A 23,288-nucleotide genomic window follows, 5' to 3' on the forward strand; every position below is an offset into this window, starting at 1 on the left:
TTAACGAGTACTATATCCTACCCATGGTTGCCTTATTGAAATATATTGCTATAGAACTCATGGTTGCCTTATTGAAATATATTGCAATCTGTAGGTGTTAATGAGTCTTACTATCTGAGAGTATCAATTATGTGTTCATACGAGTACTATATCTCACCCATAGTTGCCTTATTAAAATATATTGCAATAGAACCCCCGTAGTATTCTCTAGGTGTTAATGAGTCTTACTGGGTGTTAACGAGTACTATATTCTACCCATGGTTGCCTTATTGAAATATATTGCTACAGAACCCATGATTGCCTTATTGAAATATATTGCAATCTGTAGGTGTTAATGAGTCTTACTATCTGAGAGTATCAATTATGTGTTCATACGAGTACTATATCTCACCCATGGTTGCCTTATTGAAATATATTGCTACAGAACCCCCGTAGTATTCTCTACTCGTTGTTTAAAATGATATTTTAAGATTGGTTCCTTGCGATCATCATTTTAGTATAAAGGGGTGACAATAACCGGAATGGATAATCGGGTTAATTATTTGGTGCGATATATATATATATATATATATATATATATATATATATATATATATATATATATATATAAGATTTAATTATATTATTATTGTGGGTTGAAAACACTATGTACTCACTAGGCTTCCAAGCTTGAACCATTCAGTTTCTTTATATCAAGGTAGCGATCCGAAGGTACATGGATAGTGATGTTTGAATCTGCTGAGAGATTTAAGGAGTTTAAGGCCATTGGTATAATAAATAATTGTAAGGCCTGTAATAACCGGTTTATGCTTATGTTGTCGTATTAGCGTTGTTGTTCGAAATTTTTAATATTAAAATCTCTCTTTTAAAATGTTTTACTCTAATTTATCTTAAAATAAAAATATTTTGGGGTAAATTTCGCAATTATGTATTCTTCAAAAGGATAATTTTGTTTTAAATAAGAATAAAGAAAAAGTTTTATTTAGCCGCGAAAATTGGGTATGTCACACTCAAGAGCTAAATTGATGCAATTTATGTATTCAAAAAAACAATTTTTTTTATTTCTACTTTAATTAAAGACTACATTGATATGTATGTATATAACCAGATTTTAGATGCTATTATCATACTTTGTTATTTTGTTTTTTTAAATGAACTAAAACGTACAATGTTGTTTTTATGATGTACAACCACCGTGTCACCGTCCTACTTTACGTTTCAAATTAAGTATGAACTAGTGAAGAAACCCGCGTTGCGGGATTAGATTTTTTTATTGGAAATAAGGTAAAAGGTCCAACTTATTATCGTAGATGATAGACATGGCAGTAGATGTAGTTTACATTTGTAATATCTCAGGAGTCGGAAGTTATTTTCGAAAATGCTAAATAAATATTCCTTTATCGATCCATAAGAACAAAATTACAAAAATACCCTTGTTCTAGTTACAAAATCTCTATCACAGTAAATACCCTTGTTCATGTTAACAGGACTAATTGACCCAAATTGAAGTGGAAATGCCCTAGATGCATCTACAGGACCTAAATTTAATACAAAAGAGCATTAGTAGACAACAAAATGACAATGCCCTTGTTCAAGTTAACAATTTACAATCACTTCCATTGTATTAAATTTGTGTGTTTGCTACATGATTCATCTATCCGACTCGAGTCCATGTTATAACTACGAAAACAACATAACTAATCAATTTACTCTCCTGTGACATTAAATAAACAAAGGTCTAAGTAACAATATTCAAATTCTCTTTCTATTCCATTTTCTTTTTGCTTTAAATTTTGATTTCAAAAGCTTGGGACGCGGAAATACATTAATGTTTTCAAACGGATCCGTCTGTTCCACATAGATGTAATCCTTTGTCACTACGTACCAGTGTTTCAAAGAACATTCTTAATTAATAGGCCAACAATACCCATACCATATATTCTTAAATAAATATGTAAACCTTATCAACAAATACTATAACCAATAACTAACTTTATAAAGTAAAACATGTTGATATACAACATACATTTACATACCTTGTATGTTTACATTGTATTCTTTTGCGACGACATTTAGCACCTGAAATTTTAATAAACATTTAACCATATTATAATCATGAAGTACAAGAAAAACATAAATAAAGAAATTAAAATGGTTTGTTATGCTTAATTGGAGGAAATGTTTTTTTTCCAATATAATCATATAACCTTTTTAATAATCCTGATCCCCCTGTAATTCAGGTTAGAGAATTGGATCAAATGACATTTATGATCTAACAAAAAAGTTTACCTACTTCAGAGCATAGTAACTGGAAGAGAGGGTTGTCACCCATAAACAATAAACTCACCACCGAAAGACGAATGTTATTTGTCCCAGTTCTTCTTTGCTGCAAAAGGAAAAAAAAACAGATACCCTTTATAAATTGATGTTTCATTAATAAATTGATGTTTCATGACAATATATTAGAGCTCTTGCTAATGAAGCAACATACTATCCTATAAATGTTCAGAAATTAGTTAAGCATTAATATACCCAAATCATATGAATTCTTAATAATCTAGAAATATAAAAGACTTGCAGTAGAAACATGGCATCCACTGAAGTGTGTGCATCTTTGGAATCCCTTGTAGAGTCCTCCTTTAGCAGCATATTCAAAAAGTCCACTGAAGTGTTTTCATCTTTGGAGTCCCTTGTAGAATTCTCCTTTATCAGCATATTAAAAAATCAGGTACTGTTTTTTGTGGTAATCGTTGTGTGTGTTAGGAAACAATCAAGAACCTAAATGAACTACTTTTAACCGTAAATGAAATACTTTTAACTTCAACTTTCTTCAAAAAGACAAACCTGAAACACTGAAGCCAACTTCAAGTTGTCTGCAGCAACCCACAAAGCCTCCGTATGATTTTAGTAGACTGACCATTGAAGAAAAAATATGGTGAAATCTCAAATACATTAATATAAACACACACTTATTTTACTTCATTTAAATCAAAATTTCCATGAATAACCATCAGTGAAGGTGCCTAACACTGTTTTTACATCATCATCCAACTCAAATATGCAAAGAAAAACTTGCAAACATGATACATCAGAAATAATTATTCTATAAAAAAATCCATTTCAAACCTGAATTCATGAGTCAAATATGCCCTGCGTATCATTCAACATAAGAAAAAGTTGTGTCATTAAGAGTGGTGTAGAACCCTTTCCAGCCTTAACCTAAGTAACGTTCTTCTTGTCCTACGAAGGTAAAAATGCAACAAATAAAACTCAATTAGCGTAGATAATCCAAAAAATAATCAGTAAAATTAATGAGTTCAATGTTCACTGATTACATCAGAACTTAGGAAAGTAAGTGAACCAACTATGTGATACATGAAATCAAATTTCAGTTTACACATACATATGAATAACAATATGCAAAATAATCAATCTTCTTCAATGTTGCATTTCATCGAGCATGTGATGTGCAACAAAGAAAACACACACATATAGCAGCAAAAAACATGATTGATTATTAAACCCTGCAGAAATCAAACATAAAACACAACTACAAGAGACATAAACGACACAATCGAAACAACCACAAACAATAGAAAAATAGAAGAAGTAGAAAACATGTAATTATAGAAGAACGAAACAACAGAAGCTATGGAAGACGGAAATTTCAATAATTGTATGTGTAATAGAAAGTGGAAGGTAGGAAGAATAGGAAACACAACTGCAAGAGACGTGGCGGTGGCTGAAGATGGTGGTCATGATGATGTTAACTGAGAGACTCGGTGAGATGAGCATATGTCGGTCAACGGTTCAGCCACTGGAGTGATGATGGTGCAGACCTGATCTGATCCCTGTGATGGGTTTTAGGTACAACAAATAAACTAGAAAACAATTCCTAAGTTCACATGCAACCTACTTTGGATCTATGTTTTAACTATTGAACATACAACTTTGAATTGCAAAACAAGAACCCTAGAGGAGAGAGGCTAATTTTGAAATTAACAAACTAGGGTTTAGGGTTTACATACCTTTCAATTGTTATAGCAAACAATTGATATTCCCTTGATCTTGATCTTGATCTTCTTGGAAGCTTTAGCACCACAAATGTAATGCCTCTAATGGAATCACACCCAAGAACTAGCAAGAAGGAAACTTGGAGGAGAGAGGATGGAGAGAGTATGCAATTTCGGCCTTAGGGTTTCTTCCAAAGAAATCAGTGACCAAAAACATGAACCAGGAGGCTCCTTATATAGCTGAGGGATCTAGGGTTTAAGGGAAACCCTAGTTATCCTTTGCTTAGGGCCTAAGCAAACCCAAGGGCCTTATCCAAGCCCCTATGGACGAAATTATTAGGGTTTCCCCTAAATATTTCGTCCACCCTCTTCCAAGGGGGTTCTAGAGCCTTCCACTCAACTATTAGATAATTGCAAACTAGTCCCTGCACCTTATAATTAATTCTTTTAACCCCAAAATCAATTCTGATTAATTTTTGGCTAACAATTAATTAAACATAATGATTTCTAATTAATATATTAATCCATTAACATATTAATAAATCATTTATATATATATATATATATATATATATATATATATATTAATTTATTAATCTTATAAATTAATATCTCTCCTTTCATAATTTCCTTGTCCAGTTGCTAGGTTGAGGGCAACCCAAAAGGACTGTGCTGCTATCAATTCAAGTACATACCAATTATAGTTATGGGCTTAGACACCTAATCCAACAGTCTCCCACTTGGATAAGTCTGTAACTATAATTGCTAGTATGCCTTCTAAATTTGACCAGCAAATTGTAGCTTCCAAAAGCTGCTGCCGAACTCTGACCCAGTCAGTTACGTGTCCTAAGATAAGTGATCATATAATCCTTCGTTCTGCTAGATATCCCTAGACATAAGACATGGAATGTAATCAATCTCTTTGTCCAGAATCTATGTTTCCCGATTCCTGATTTGTGATGATGTAGGACTTCTAATTGAACACATCAATTTAGTCCTGGCTGGGCCCAGCACATAAGTCAACACCAAATCATCGAGGGGCCCACAGATATCGCTTTTCATGTTAGGGCAAAAGGAACGAATAAACGTTGACACATATGCTTGTATCTTTTACTCATCAAATTATGCATGACAATACGTTTTATAACACCAAGTTACTGATGCGTTTTCGTATCACCAATGCACAACCGACTTGTAAATTACAACTCATATATCTTCGTTTCAAGATTATAAGATATTATCGTCTCAGTATTACTCGTGATGAATTCCATGAAGTAATACTCTGAGCGAGGGTTTATCCAATACTCAAATCTCAATTTCTGAGTACTCATGAACATTGCAGCAATTCTATTGCCATGTCTATCCTTAGACAATCTGCAATCCAATTCATGACAGTCTTAATTCACTACTTACTTCCAAGAGTACGAGCGACTGTGGAGTTTGAATAATCTCATTATTCAGGAAGTAAAACATGCAAAAATGAAACACAATAATAAACAATCAACAAAAGGTAGTAGCCAAACTTATAAATAATACTTTATTATTTAATCACCAAAAGTCAATTACATTTACTTTGTTACAAGTTTCAAAAACTAATCTAACTAATAAAACTAATATCATCTTTCAGTCCTATGCTCCGAGCATGCTGAATATGCTTAGCCCTACTCAGACCCTTTGTGAGAGGATCTGCTGGGTTATCTTCAGATGACACCCTCTTTACTATAAGATGGCCTTCTTCTACTCTATGTCTGATGAAATGGTACTTTCTGTCGATATGTCTGGTCTTACCATGATCTCTTGGTTCCTTTGTCAAGGCAACCGCTCCTTCATTATCGCAGAACAGTTCCATAGGCTCCTGGATGGTTGGAACAACTCCGAGATCCCCGATGAAGTTCCTCAACCAAGCTGCTTCTTTCGACGCTTCACTTGCTGCTATGTACTCTGATTCACAAGTAGAATCAGCCACCGTATTTTGCTTGGAACTCTTCCAAGTAACTGCTCCTCCATTCAGTAAAAACACCCAGCCTGACTGAGAACGGAAGTTATCTCTATCCGTCTGAAAGCTGGCATCACTGTAACCATCTACTCTCAAAGTATCACTGCCACAAAGCACAAGGACCCAGTCCTTTGTCCTTCGCAAATACTTGAGTATATTCTTAACTGCTACCCAATGAGCTCTACCTGGGTTTCCCTGATAGCGACTGACCATGCTCAAAGCAAATGCCACATCAGGGCGAGTACATGTCATAGCGTACATGATCGATCCGACAGCGGAAGCATAAGGTACACGACTCATGTCATCTATTTCAACATCTGTACTCGGGCATTGAGTCTTACTCAATTTGGTATTGCTCTGGATAGGTAGCTCTCCCTTCTTGGAATTTTCCATACTAAACCTCTTTAGTACCTTATCCAAGTATGTGCTCTGACTAAGTCCAATTAGTCTCTTCTTTCTATCTCTCAATATTCTAATCCCAAGAATATAGGCAGCTTCTCCAAGGTCTTTCATGGCAAAACACTTTCCAAGCCAAGACTTAACTTCTTTCAAGGTTGGAACGTCGTTACCAATGAGTAATATGTCATCGACATACAACACCAGAAAAGTTACTATACTCCCACTAGCTTTGATATACACACAGAACTCATCTTCACTTCTAGAGAAACCAAATTCTTTGACTTTCTCATGGAAGCAAAGATTCCAACTGCGAGATGCTTGTTTCAATCCATAAATGGATTTCTCAAGCTTGCACACTCTATTAGGGAACTTTGCATCAACAAAACCCTCTGGCTGACTCATGTAAACATCTTCAGCCAACTTCCCATTAAGGAAAGCAGTTTTGACATCCATCTGCCAGATTTCATAATCATGAAAGGTAGCTATGGCGAGCAATATCCTAATAGATTTAATCTTAGCCACTGGCGAGAAGGTCTCATCATAGTCAACCCCTGGGGTTTGAGTGAAACCTTTTGCAACCAGTCGAGCCTTGAATGTATGCACATTTCCATCCATGTCTGTCTTCTTCTTGAAGATCCATTTGCACCCAACTGTCTTGCGACCTGGTGCACTATTAACCAAATTCCAAACTTGGTTGTCATACATGGACTTAATCTCGCTGTCCATTGCCTCTTTCCACTTGGGAGCCTCTGGGCCTGCCATTGCTTCCTTATAAGTGACTGGTTCATCTAAGTTTACCAGTGTTCTGTCACTTATGAATGTGTCACCATCTGAAGTAATATGAAAACCATACAACTCAGGTGGCACACTCACCCTAGTGGATCTTCTAAGAGGTAATGAGTTATCAATTGGTTCAATAGGAACTGTTTCCTCTGGTTGAGTGCTAGTGTCATCTAAGGTTCCTTCATTGGCTGACTCTTGAATTTCTTCAAGGTCAATAATGCTCCCACTGTCCTCTTTGAATATGAGCTCTCTTTCAAGAAAGACTCCTTTTCGTGCTACAAAGACCACGTTCTCACTAGGCCTGTAGAACAAATATCCAAAAGACTGCTTTGGGTAACCAATGAAAACACATTTCTCACTTTTAGCTGCTAGCTTGTCGTGAGTCTCTCGTCTTACGAAAGCTTCACAACCCCAGACTTTAACATGTGCTAACGAGGGAACTTTCCCTGTCCACATTTCGTGAGGTGTTTTGGCAACCTTCTTTGTAGGGACAAGATTGAGGATGTGGGCGGCTGTCTCTAAGGCATACCCCCAGAAGTGAATAGGAAGCGAAGCCCGACTCATCATAGAACGAACCATGTCTAACAAGGTTCGATTGCGCCTCTCAGCTACACCATTTAACTGTGGTGTCCTAGGAGGAGTCAATTGTGAGACTATCCCACATTCTTTCAGATAGTCGTTAAACTCGATACTAAGATACTCCCCGCCTCTATCGGATCTAAGTATCTTTATCTTTCTGCCCAATTGATTTTCGACTTCATGCTTAAAATCTTTGAACTTTTCAAAAGTTTCTGACTTATGCTTGATCAAGGAGATATATCCATATCTGCTATAATCGTCAGTGAAGGTCACATAGAATCGATTAGCATCTCTTGTAGTTGATCTGAAGGGTCCACACACATCCGTGTGTATGAGATCCAACAGACCTTCACCTCTTTCACAAGACCCTGTGAATGGTGATTTTGTCATCTTTCCCAAAAGACAAGACTCACACATATCATCTGACTTTAGGTCAAATGATTCCAACACTCCATCCTTTTGGAGTTGGGCTATGCGTTTCTTGTTAATGTGTCCAAGACGACAATGCCACAAGCATGCCTTGTCTACACTATTAGACAAGTCAATATTAAGTACACTATTTCCTAGGCTATCAACACAAGTCACTGTTTCATACACACCATTACAAGGCAAAGCTTCAAACATAAAAACACCATTCTTATAAACAGAAATTGAACCATTCAAATCATTAAAAGAATATGTAAAACCTTGTCTGAACAATGCATGAAATGAAATAATGTTTCTCGTCATCTCAGACGAATAGCAACAATTTATTAAATCTAATCTAACATCATTACTAAGCAGAAGCTGATAAACTCCGATCTTGGTTACTGGTGAAGACTTTCTGTTTCCCATGATCAGGTTTATCCTTCCTCGCTCTATCTCCTCACTTTCCTTTAGACCCTGCAAATCAGAACAGATATGAAAACCACATCCTGTATCAAGGACCCATGAACGAGAAGATAATGAGTTATTAGCAGAAATAGTGTAAATACCTGCCGAAGATGGCTTCACTTTGCCATCCTTGATATCTTGCAGATACTGTGGGCAAGATCTCTTCCAATGCCCCTTTTGGTTGCAGTAAAAGCAAACTGCCTCTTTTGGATCAGAAACATGGGGAGTGGAACCATTGGGCTTAGCCTTTGGGCCATTACTAGATGACCCAGCTTGAGCATTGCTCTTCCAGTTTTGCTTGGGAGGACCTTTCCTCTTTTTCCCCTTTCCCTGTCCAATAGCCAAAACAGGGGCACTAGCAGGTGTGGGGGGTATACTTTTACCCTTCATCCCTGCCTCAACTGTCTGCAACAAGTTGTGCAATTGGGCCAAGGTCTGCTCAGTATTGTTCAAATGGTAAGTTAGAATAAACTGACCATAACATTCAGGAAGTGAGTTCAAGACCATGTCAATGGCCAATTCCTCATCAAAGTGAATATTGAGCTTGACCAAACGCTCTATGTAGCGTTGCATTCTTTGCACATGTGACACAACTGACTCCCCATCTTTCATCTTGCAAGCCATGAGTGACTTGACTACTTCGAACTTTTCTTGACGAGCTCGCTTATGGTACTTTTCCATAAGGTCCTTGTTCATCTCGAAAGGCCAGTAGTCCTCATAGTACCTCTGCAGTTCTGGGGACATAGTTGCCACCATGATGCATGCCACTTTGGTAGCATCATCGTAATGTTTCTTGTAGGCAGCAAGATCTTCAGGAGTAGCTTCATTCTCATCAAGCTCTTTGAGCTCCTTTTCAAGAACATATTCTTTGTTCTCGAAACGAAGAGCCATCTTGATGTTGCGCATCCAATCATTATAGTTTGAGCCATCCATAACGACTTTGGAGCATATATTGAGCAAAGAGAAGTTTTGGTTGGAGGAGGACGAAGCAGAAGTGTTTCCAGGAGTAGACATCTGAAAAGAAAGAAAGTTTTAGTTAGATTTCAAGATACCTTAATAGAATAACCCAAAGATATAATATCAAGGTTAGGATCCAACTATGAAGATTCACAACTTAGAAATGGGATGCCGAGATCCAAGTGCAAATTTCATAAAGGTAGGTGAATGACGATTCACCAATTCCACCATTAGACGAAACAAACGAAGTGAAATTCCTAATTCTTTTGAGATACATTGAAACTATTCAATGACATGTTTTATTCTCAGATTATGCTCTTCTATTTGTGACTGGGATGCCGAGGATCACAAACAAGATGTGAATAACCATGCAAATGTGCTTGGTAACCTCATTGTCTTTATCATTAACTATTGATGTGCTGGTAAACCACACACGCTCCATCAAAATGACAATTATGAGATACCCATTGCTACTCTTTATTAGTGCCTTTTAGTGTGCTGGTTAACCACACACGCTCTACTAACGACCAATAAAGCATAATGTGCAATTTCATGGATTAGCATACTTTTCACATTTTTCCTAAAGTAACTAGAGTTGGGATTTTGAAAATAATGTTCTAGTACTTTCTTTAATATCATTATACTTTTAATGAGAAGTAGTTGTCCTATCAAATCCGTTCTGCTAACGACCCTCCACTAATCAAGGAAGCGGTGGGTGAGAGTGGACACCCATTCAACTACCATTTTATAGGCAGTTTCCTTATACCCCCCTTATAGATTAGCTTCGTGAATGAGGCATACTAGCGATTTGACTGACCATATTCTTATACATATAATATTAAACCTTTAATTATAATATATATAAGGTGTGTTTTAAAACTTTTTAAAACTTCAAGGGTTTATATAAATTTCGAAATTTAAGCTGTTAAATTCAAATTTAAATAAACCAATTAACTAGATTTAATATTTATCTATTAATTAACTATTAATCAAATTATTAAATCTTGTAAGGATTATCTAATTAAATTAATCAATTAATTTAATCCTAATCCTTATCCCTCTAATTTCGAAAAATAGGGTAAGGATAATTATCCAATTAATCTAATTAAGTAACAATTATCCAAAAACAAGAAACCCTAGTTATCCTCTTAGCATATTTCGAAATTCATAAGGGAGGAGGCTAGGGTTTTCAAAACCCTAACCCTAATTTCGATTAGGGTTCTTTGGAGGCTAGGGTTTTCGAAAAAACCCTTTGATCCAAAACCCTAGAAATCGAAAATTTGGCCTTTAGGGTTTAATAGCTATAAATCCTAATTTGCAATTCAACAATTGTAGCAATTCAATTTTAAAACAATAATGGCTCTGATACCACTGATGGGTTTTAGGTACAACAAATAAACTAGAAAACAATTCCTAAGTTCACATGCAACCTACTTTGGATCTATGTTTTAACTATTGAACATACAACTTTGAATTGCAAAACAAGAACCCTAGAGGAGAGAGGCCAATTTCGAAATTAACAAACTAGGGTTTAGGGTTTACATACCTTTCAATTGTTATAGCAAACAATTGATATTCCCTTGATCTTGATCTTGATCTTCTTGGAAGCTTTAGCACCATAAATGTAATGCCTCTAATGGAATCACACCCAAGAACTAGCAAGAAGGAAACTTGGAGGAGAGAGGATGGAGAGAGTATGCAATTTCGGCCTTAGGGTTTCTTCCAAAGAAATCAGTGACCAAAAACATGAACCAGGAGGCTCCTTATATAGCTGAGGGATCTAGGGTTTAAGGGAAACCCTAGTTATCCTTTGCTTAGGGCCTAAGCAAACCCAAGGGCCTTATCCAAGCCCCTATGGACGAAATTATTAGGGTTTCCCCTAAAGATTTCGTCCACCCTCTTCCAAGGGGGTTCTAGAGCCTTCCACTCAACTATTAGATAATTGCAAACTAGTCCCTGCACCTTATAATTAATTCTTTTAACCCCAAAATCAATTCTGATTAATTTCTGGCTAACAATTAATTAAACATAATGATTTCTAATTAATATATTAATTCATTAACATATTAATAAATCATTTATATATATATTAATTTATTAATCTTATAAATTAATATCTCTCCTTTCATAATTTCCTTGTCCAGTTGCTAGGTTGAGGGCAACCCAAAAGGACTGTGCTGCTATCAATTCAAGTACATACCAATTATAGTTATGGGCTTAGACACCTAATCCAACACCCTGAACATTGGTTTCAGAAGCCGCATCCTTTCAAGATCCAGATATGTATCGATCTCTCAAGCAATGTGGGATACGTATGTTGTTTCAAGATCCAGGTATGGATCGATATCTGGTTATTGTTGCAGGTGCTTTGTTTCATCTTCAGGGAGGTTCGAACTTTTTCAAGGATAAAAATCGAAGAGGGGACGTGAAGGCGACGATGCAAAAGAGAGACGGTGAAGTAGACAAAAAGCGAAAGGCGGTGGATTGGAACACGTCTTGAATGGATATATGAAGCGGTGGCGGTGATAGGAACACTAATCTCATTATTATAGGAACACTAATCTCATTATTATTGGTTAAATTGGTGGTGAGGTATAGAATACATTGGTCACGTAGATGGTAAATCTCTAGTATCTGGAAGAACACAAAAAGAAAAAAAAAGAAAAAAAAACAGCGAATCACAATGAAGTACTGTTCATCATGTAGTTTGAAATTAGTATATATATAAAATTATTATTGGTTAAATTGCGGTGAGGTATAGAATACCTTGGTCACGTAGATGGTAAATCTCCCTGGAAGAACACAAAAAGAAAAAAAAGGAAAAAAAAACAGCCAATCACAATGAAGTACTGTTATATAGGAACACTAATTTCATTATTATTGGTTAAATTGACGGTGAGGTATAGAATACCTTGGTCATGTAGGTGGTAAATCTCCAGTATCTGGAAGAACACAAAAAGAAAAAAAAAACAGTCAATCACAATGAAGTACTGTTCATCATGTAGTTTGAAATTAGTATATATATAAAATTATTATTGGTTAAATTGGCGGTGAGGTATATAATACCTTGGTCACGTAGATGGTAAATCTCCAGTATCTGGAAGAACACAAAAAGAAAAAAAAACAGACAATCACAATGAAATATTGTTCATCAAAATTAGTATATATATATAAATGAATAATTTAAATTAAGTTAACTTACACATAAAATTTGATATTTTGTATGATAACATTGAATTAATTGTTGGATAAAACCTTAATATAAAATTAAAATTATGTTTCTATAATCTCCAACCAATTTATAGCCTCTCACGTAATCTCATCTATACCATTAATAAAAATTGGAAAAAATACATTTTTTATAAGTAACAAAATAATAAAATACATATATTTTTGTTTTGTCACAATTAAATATCATTTTTATAAGTAGTTTATTTTTATTTATTTATTTATTTATTTTTAATTTGAAAGAAGGGACAATTCACTTTATTGATTTTAGGTTTGGTTAAAATATAAATAGATCCTTTTTGGGTTTTGATCGCACTCTCTAATGGAAAATACTATTATTTAAAGAACAAATTTCAAATTTTTTCAAGCGATTAGGGATTAATCGGCTAGGCGGGGATTAATCGGAGATCATTAATTATTAAGAAAATTATTCAAAAATTTATAAATCTAACTTTAATCCTCCAAAATAAGCGATTAATCGGCGATTAGGTCGAACTTTGACCTGCATTACCAAACCTGATTAGGTCCGATTAATTTCGACTTTGACCTGCATTGACTAAGCCCGATTATTGTGACCGGTTAGCAATAAATCTCATCGATGGAGGTCCGATTAGCGATTAATCGGCCGGTTAGACCAATTTCTGCAACATTGATATATATATATATATATATATATATATATATATATATATATATATATATATATGTGTGTGTGTGTGTGTGTGTGTGTGTGTGTGTGTAAACTAGCTATGAACCATTTATGATGTTATTTGTGTTGATTTGTTAAAATGATTGTAATATTTATTTATTTATATGGTATGTAATAATTAAATAGATAATTTTGATTTTGTTTACTTTTGTGAGTAATAGATTAGTTAGAATAGTTTATTTTTATAAACAATGTAACATGTAATGAAGATGGTAACCATTTTGAACATCAAAAGTCATATACTTAACTTTTATAAACTTTATAAAATTATTTTTTATGAACTTGTTACAAGGTGTTGTAGCAAGTGGGAGCATGAAGACATCCTAAGGTCGGACGGTATTATAGCGGGGAAGAGGTGCGGGAGCCTTCCCGCACGACGGAACACCGGACCGTTGCTGCGGGAGGCGGAGGTGCGGGAATGGGGGAGGGGACGATACCCCGCGTTCTCTCTCCCTCTATCATTGGCTGAGCAATTTTTTTTTTTTTTTTTTTGTGTAATAGCCGTTGATTAACGGTAAAAAAAAAATTTTGTTTTGTTTTTTTTTTCCAACTGATATATGCATTTAAACTCAAATTTTTTTGTTTGTTTGTTTTTTTTTTTTTACCTTTTTAAACACCTATAAATACCCAACTATTTACCTTCAATCAACATTCAAACAAACCCTCTATTCTCTCTATTTTCTTCTAAAAAAAAAATGAATCCCGACAATCAAACCCCAACTTCCGATCGAAGGAAAAAAACCATGGTTCGAGTTTAAACATCCCTACTCGAAACATTTTTGCTATCGATTCATCACCACAAGGAATTTATCGCCCCCAACTCGATGATCTCATTCAATCCCCACTACAATTTCAATACCAAAATGTTGGGCAATATTACCCGATCCAAGTTCCAAATGTTACATCGCAAATGTTTTCAAACTTTGTTGTTTTTCCGGATCAACAATCGCCAAATCAACCTCAACCCCAAACCCAAACTCAAACTCAAACCCAAACCCAACAACAACGCCAACTTGTCGATGAGTTGGATGACTCGGAAGAAGAAGAGATGGTTCCCGAAACTCAACTCACACCACCCCCACAAAGACGTAAAGGGAAAAAACAAGCGCGCGAGGGTGTCGCACAACCGGGAAGACAAAAGCCGACAGCATGGCTTCCACACGAAGAGCTAGTTTTGGTCAAAGCTTGGGCTGAAATTTCTGAGGATTCGATTCAAGGAAACGCACAACTGGGAGACCATTTTTTGTTTCACATTTTAGAACGGTTTCGAGAGGAGCTAGAAAAAGGTGACGACTACCGTACGAAACATCAACTGAATTCGAAGTTTCGAGAAATAGCAAAGGGGGTTTCAAAAATAAACGGGTTGTACAACAACCTAAAAACCCAACGAAAAAGTGGCCAAGGCGACGAACAAATATTTCAAGAAACTTTGCAGTTTTACCTTGAGGAAGTCGGGAAACCATTCAAGTGGCACGATTGTTGGAAATTATTGGTCCGATGTCCTAGGTGGAAAAAATACGAGCAAGATTTTATTTTTGGAGTCCAACAATCAAAGCGAACGAAAACGGGCTCTAGTAGTTACACAACCTCCTATGATGCTCGAGTCGATCTAGATTTAAATCAGGATGAAGAACTCGAGCTAGAAGAAATTGTCCGCCCAATGGGTAGTGACAAAGCGAAGAGAAAGGGAAAAGGGACTTCTTCGGGTGCATCTGATTTCAGCGTGGACATTGACGAAATGCGGAAAATAACTTCGTCGTTTGATCGATATAATCTTAATTTCTCCGAACGTTTGACTTTCGACAAAAAAAAAAGAAGCAAGGAAAAAGGAGCGGACGGAGAGACAAGAAATGGAGGATATGAAGTTTTTGATGGAAAACACCGATCATCTATCGGGACCGGATCTCGAGCTCGTGATGAAGAAGAGGGAAAAAATTCTGAAAAAATATTTTTCGTAGGTCGTTGTTGGTTTGTTTGATTTTTAGTTTGTGTGTGTGTGTGTTTTTTTTAATTTTCTAGTTTTTAAAATTTTAGGTTTAATGCAATTTTTATTTTAATTAATGAAATGCTTTTTATTTTTAATTAAATTTTATGTTTAGTATTAATTTAAAAATTATAAATCATAAAAAAAATTATTTAAAAAAATATTGAGGGAAGCCCTTCCCACCCATTCCTTGGGTTTTAGGTGGGGGAAATGAAAGTTAGGGAAATGAGGGTATGACCCACAAAAAATAAAGAAAACTTCCCTCCTATACCCTCCGGTCTAAATAGATTCGTTCAATTTATGTCCCTTAAGTATTTTTGTGGGGATTCTAAATTCACCATAACTAAAACCACTAATAAATAAGTCAATACCACTTATGACTATGTCAAACAACAAACTATTAAAAAAATTAAATAATTATGGTTTAATGAATATGGTATCATTATGCGTCCACTTTTTAACCATTTTCACTTTTTCTTATTTAAAATATTTTTTTATATTAATGTTTAAAATAATATAATTTCAGTTATTAACTATTATCCATATATTTTATTTTTTATTTATATATACTATTATAATATTTCAATTAATTTTTCTTATATTTTTTAATAAAAAATATATTTGTTATGATCTATTATAATTGTTGTTTTTTCATTTACGTTTGATTTGTCTCGTATTAATATTTTTTGTCATTACTTTTTATATTTGATTAAACTCATATTAATATCTGATTATTCCATAGACGATAGATGGTCATTTCGACCGCACCTAATTGATTAATTTTAATATAGACAATTAGTAAAATTATGATATTCATTATATCGGTGGGACTTATTTTTTTCTTTTTCTTTTATTATTATTAACGTCAAGTAAAAACATATTAAAAAAAACAAAATTACAACTATTTTTTAACAAAATTACAACTACAATAAATAAATCAAAATACATTTTTCATTTACCATCTCTTGTTAAATACAAGTATAATTAGTTTTTATTATCCAAACATTAATATTAACAATAAATTAAGTAATATTAATAATATATAAATTACTTTTATTACTTATCATGTACATCATTTATATGAATATTATAATTATTACGTGGTGCATATAGTTCTTTCCAGCCCGCCCCCTTTCAGTAGTTCTACCGTTGCCAGTGTCTTCAGTTTTTATTGTGTTTGTGTTCCTTTATGTTAATTTGTGTTTCCGTCTTTCATTGGTGCTTGTGTTAATTTATATTCATGTGTGTTCGTTTGTGTTTGTTTTTGTTCTTTTATCAACTAAACGAATAGACATAACAAACATGAAGACACTAAGTTTCTTAATGAATGAGCACGAGCAAAAAAAAATGTTTAACTGTTTTTGTTCATTTTTTTATCGTTTAAAGTTAAACAATCGAAGATGAACAAACCTCTTCATTTTTGTGAGGTTTGTTTACAGCCATATTGATATCGTTAATATTAAGAAATAAATAAATAAATAAAATTGAAATTTTATATGAAAATTCATATAACAAAATTAAGATATTATACAAAATAAAGATATTTTCGTAATTATACAAAATAAATTTGATTATGTAAATATACAAAATAAAATTAAGATATTAGGCTTGTGCGGCAAAAGTAACTGCAAGCTGGTAGCTGATACAACTAATTTTTTTCCAACCTTTATAGAAGGAGGTCTAACAACGATGATGAAACAAAAATATTTTGTATTTTCTTTTGGTTTGATCATAAATATAGTCATATTTTATTTTATTATAAATATGCTTATATATAAAAAGAATGAAAACTTTTTAATAAGTTATTTTGTATACTTATTTAAAATTCATCGGTTTTGCCTAGTATAGTTACGTAGTCTTGGAAAATACTATATTATGATTGTTTATACTCAAAATATTGAAAAAATAAAAGTTAAAGAAAAAGAAAACATAAATACTATATCATATTACGTTTGTTTGTTTATATATATATATATATATATATATATATATATATATATATATATATATATATATATATATATATAAACAAATGAGTAGATGTCATTTCATTTGGGGTTTAAAGGAGTTGATGAATCGTGGAATCAAGTATTAATAAATATCAGAGTAAAACAAATGCAGATTGAGCAAACGATGTAAATAAGATCTGGTTTCTTCTCATTTATGCTTTCAACTTTTACAGAGGAAAATAGACAGGTTCTGTAAAGGACTCTTGTCTAACTCTAGTAAAGTTCCATATTTATAGGAACAGTGAAAGCATACAAAAAATACTAAGGCATTGACACTTAAGCTTCGTACGAAATACACATTAGTAAATAAACTTAACAAACATACGAAGGGTACAAAAGACTTCGACATATTACAACTAAATTTGACCCTTACAATCTCCCCCTTTGTAATAATGTCGACCTTTGTCAGTTCAAGAGTATCTGTATAGCATACAACATTACCCTTCGAATCTCAGTGTACCACGAGATAATCTTCTTAAGCTCCTTCTTATCTCCTTCGTTATTCTTCTTGCAGCTATTCATACGAACAATGAAATTCGTATATTGGGATGTTGTGTATCTTTCCACTTCGGAAGCTTGAAATAAGAATCTTTTAGCCTTCCCATTTTTATCCTTCCCAGCAAAGACCAAGCCAAACGGTTTCAAACAAATTTCCCCGTCTGCATACTTCTTCAACTCAGGTTGGGTTAAAGGAAGTTCCATTGACACTTTTACTGTCAATCCCTTTGCAGTAGCTAACTCAACATCGGTAAGAGCTAAACACTCATAATAGTTGTCAATAAAAATCTTGATGTGAGCAAGCCCAAGTCGAAAAACTTCAGGATCAGTTTCTCGAAGATATGAAACATCTTTATCCTTTAACAACAATGCAACTTGTATCAGATCATACAAGTTCATTAAAGGAAAATTTGCCACTGAGAAATCACAAACTTGCCCATTTGCCCTCGAAACAAAGAAGCGAAGATTCTGCATCATATTTTCGAATAACACATCCCTCTTTGTACTTATCACCTTCTTTATCTTTACGAGTGACCAAATTTCCTTTGGAAGCTTTCAAAGTACAACATGAAATCTGATCTTCATGTATGTGTACTCATCATCATTGTCAAACTTCTCAGCTATTTTGTACTGAGCCATAATAAACATCATCTCATTAACAGGAAAATCCAGTTGATTCATGTCTGTGTTGAGAATAACCTAGCTCTGCTTCGGCTTCTTTTCAAAAGCATACATATGATTATATGCAACTTTCGATTCAATCGTTTCATAGTTGTAATGTTTTGAAGGATCACCCTTGTTCATTCCAGGTGGATCGTTTGCACGACGTCGCATTATGCTTTGTACAATTTGTAACTTTTCAACTTCAGCCTCTGCTTCAGCTTTCTTTTCCTCCTTTGATTTTTCGACCACAATTGTTTTGCCTTTGTCTTTAACTGAGGAATTATCAACAACTTCCTTAGGCTTCGAACTGCTGCCACCTTCCCCAATCACAATTCCTTTAGAAATTGGTCTTGAAATTGGCTTCGTTGAAATTGGCATTGTTGTCACAACTGTCGAAGTAACTGGCCCAGCTGTTGACATGATTGGTTTTGTTGTTGAAATCTTCGAAGAAAACACCGTTCCAACAACCTTTGCATCTGCATGCAAATTTTCACTACCAGCCTTTGTGCCACCAACATTCTTCTCTCCCCCTTGCACCCCTGTGTAAACACGTGGGGCATCCGTTGGAAGAAGGCTCGAAATGTGAGAAAGAGGAGCCAATTGTTTGTGTAAAATGGCTTCAAAATGAATGAACTTCTGAGACAAAAATTCCGGAGTAATCAATGAAGATGAAACTGATTTTACAGTTAAATCTTTCAGCTCCTTCAGCAGCTTTTGCACTTCCATAAAACTTTGATTTTCTGTTGTAGAAAGTTGAGTAAGTTGAGGACTCAAATCTTCGTACAACTTGACATATTTGGTAACAGCATCACAAATAATGTCAACTTTTTGATTGATCGAAGCATAATCCCTTTGCACAATTGTAATCTCCTTTTGCATATCCTGACGAAGCTCCTGAATTTGCGAATTCACATCCTCCCTGACTTTCTTCACATCCTGAACGAATAACACATGTCGTTCCTTCACCAAATTCTTGAATTCTTTCACCTCCCCTCTAAACATCGAAGTTAGAGAATTCACTCTTAACTCATCATTCTGATCATTGTGATCAATCTTCTCCAAGAGTCTAGTCTCCGAGTCACGAACCATTCCAGAAACTTTACTCACCACCTTTGCTTCGAAGGTTTTCAACAAACTATCAACTTCCATACTGGACACAGACGAACTACTCCCAAGTCTGCTTGAGATTGAAGAATAGAATTCACTTTCTTGTTTAAAATCTTGAATTGTTTCATCGTCATCAACATATGATCAGGAAAGTTGTCTTCTTCATCATCAAACTCCAAATCATCAAACATTCCTCCAAAACCTTCGTTGTCAGTATCAGTTTCAACAACAGGTGAACCTTTAACAGGTGAATCGATTTTGGGTGGATCAGTGGATTGAGATAGAAAAAGAGTTGTAAATGGTTGATGGAGAATGTTTTCAAAGGTAGGTGAATTGGTAGTATTCGGAAGAATAAAAGGAGGTAAAGAAACGAAAGTATCCTCTATCGAAGATGCAGGAATACCTTGAGTTGTAGCACCAACTTCTTTGTTAGACTCTCCCTCACCCATATTGACATTTACATCCGTATCAGATACGTGTGTAAAAATGCCTGAAGTTCAAACCTCCTCAGTATGTGATTCAGTTAACGAAACTTCGGGTGGTATGACAGTAGTCTTCTCAGGAGTAGATAGAGATTGAAAAATAATTGTTTCTGGTGTTTCAGGAACTATCTCTTCTTCGGATGACTCCTCTTGTAAAACCAACTTTTGTTGCCTTTTCTTCTTCTTCGAAATGTGTTTAGCCACGTCTTCAGCTCTATGTTTCTTTGACAAAGGCGAAACTGGAGCTGAAACCTCACGGAAAATTACTCCTTGATGAGAAAGTTGTGGTTTACGAACATTTGAAGGAGAATATTTTCTTGAACCCCTAGTCTTCTTCTTTAATCTTCGAAAAACACCAGATTTTGAAGGAATTTTCTCCGTAACGAGAGTATCATCAACAGGTTCCACTGGCATGATTACAACAGTCGAAACATTTACTTCTGGCTTCTCAGGCTTCTTTGGGGACAGCTTGGATTCGTGCACAGGCTTCTCAGGTGTAGCCTTTGCATCCTTCTTAGAACGTTTTGGTTTCTTCGAAGGACCAGCCTCTTCTTTCGATAATAACTTTCCAGTCTCAGCATCAGGATTGATTGTTTTCAAGTACTCAACCAACACCGAATTTGTTGGCTCAACCCTCTTTAGCATTGCATCAGGAATCCTGGCAATGTGTGTGAATACTTCCATATCATCCGAAACTTCCTTTGGGAAGTGATACTTCATAAACTTAGCTCTTTCCTCATCAGCAGGTACAACAATTCCTTCTTTTTCATAAAAATAACCAAGTATCAAACTCCAATACCTAGCACACGAAATGCCTTGAACCACATTCGTGTTTTCGACACTCTTTTGGAATTTCTTCCACAGTTGTGCAGAGTAGTCGACTGAAAGATCATAGTACAATCCTGCCACCATCGCATATACCTCCATGCGACCTTTGTCTAATCCAACACTTTGACCAGTCAAGCATCGAAGAAAAATTCCAAATAAGAAATTTCAAACAGTTGGAAGAGCTGACTTCTTGAAATCACTAATCTTCGTGAGTGGGGTTGATGACCCATCTCATTAAACATGTGAACAACTTGTGCATAAGTGAGATCAGTAACAAGTTAAGAATTAGGAATATCAAGAATCTGGAAAAAGATCTTCTTAGACAAACGGATTTTCTTGTCATTCACCAATTGAAAGGTGATGATATCCATTGCTTTGCTATACATAGCAGTGGATCCTGCCTATGAAAGCCATGAGAGAGGAACTGCAAACGAGTTGAACATCGCCTTCAAAAGAACATAACTCTTTAATGCGACGTTTAACATCTTCAACTCTTCAGGATATAGAGATACATCCCCTTCCACTTGATAATTGGTGCTTTGAATCTTCATTATGGGTTGAGAAGTAATGTCTTCGGTTGTTCGAGAAGCAGAATCAACACCAGCCATGATTAGGGTTTTGAAGCTTTGAAGAACAGAGAGAATTTGGGTATTTTTTCTTTTGTGAGCGTAAAGAGAAAAAGAACCCGTAAATACCCTTTTTATATGTAACCCTGAATTTTGAATTGAACGCGGGATAAGCATTAATTGAGATCTGACGTGGCACCTTGAAAATCGCACCAGTCTGCCAATAAAGTTGCCATGCGTCAAAAAGTAACTGTCACACTGCCTTGAAACCAGGACTGAATACAAAACGTCTCATCAGACAGTCTGTACGTGTCACCTCAAAGAATAGTAACCGTCACCAACCTTCGGATGGAGGTTAAGCTCTTTCGTCTTTGGGTTTAGAGACGAAGTCATTTGCTAGACTGTCGAAATCATCAGCCTGAGTTGGTATTACTCAGAATTTCAAGGATTTCATGTGTGCAGTGTGCCAAAGAAAAGATAAGAAGCAAATTAACGAAAAATTGGATCTGTGATGTCAAAAAAAAAATTTCGACACAAAAGCAGAGAAACCCCGGGCAAAGGTTGCTTCATTAATTATCAAGAGAGATAATCAACTGCTTGTGTATGTTCCCGTGCATTTCAATCGAATACTTATAGAGAAGTATCGAAGGGCTTCTTTTGTTAGGCTTATCAGGTGGTTTATAATTTCGTTACATATCAACCTAAACATAAGGTGAGTAATTGTAACAGAAATTACTTGTTTGACCAGTGTAGTCAGTGACAAGTATGCTTTGAAGTATGTTGATAGTAACTTTGAAAGCAAATGAAACTCATACAGAAATCATATTCATGAAAAAATATTTGTTCTGGATCCTGTTGGGTAACAAACATCGTGGGCTTCGATAGTTTGATCAAGATCACTCATGAGAAAGGAATATGATTTTGAGTTTCGAAAAATGGTAATGAAACAAATGTTTCGTCAAAACTGGAACATAGTTCCCCATCAATTCCTTACGAAGATAGAATGTTGGGTTTCACTTTCATCACGGCCTCATGATGTCAGATCATTAACACAGAATTTTGATATATCTAAATCTTGATGGGTCGAATCAAAGATCTCTTGGACATATGTCTTCGTGTGTGCAAGTGTAAGAAATTTGGTGATGAAAAAGATTGGTTTTGAGTAAAGAATTGTACCTCTGTTATTTTCGGACAAAACATATAACTCTTAACTCATGTGAGAAGAGTAAGGTAGCTCAATTGACTAATGTGAATATAAGCCTGACTTGGGAAGAAATTTTTGTATGAAAAATTTCATTAAGGCTTTCGTAAACACACATCGAGTCTACAGAGGCTTGGGTCAACATGTTGCAGCATGCTTCTAGGGACAATCTAACTAGTACATAGTTGTCGAAAGTTTACCTTCCCATAGAAACGCAAGCATGACCCTTGAAAAAAATTCCGTGTTATCTGCACAAAGAAAAAGAAACAAAGAAAATAACAAAAATCTTTTTGATATTTTTGATTTTTGTAACAAAAAGAAAATATTTTTGTGTTTTTGTGAATTTTTCGAAAAATAAAACAATTAACAAAAGAAAATCTTTTTGGTATTTTTGATTTTTCGAAAAGTAAACA

The sequence above is a fragment of the Lactuca virosa genome, chromosome 2, assembly GCF_052849685.1.
Source record: "Lactuca virosa cultivar CGN04683 chromosome 2, Lactuca_virosa_CGN04683_v6, whole genome shotgun sequence".
NCBI lineage: Eukaryota > Viridiplantae > Streptophyta > Magnoliopsida > Asterales > Asteraceae > Lactuca > Lactuca virosa.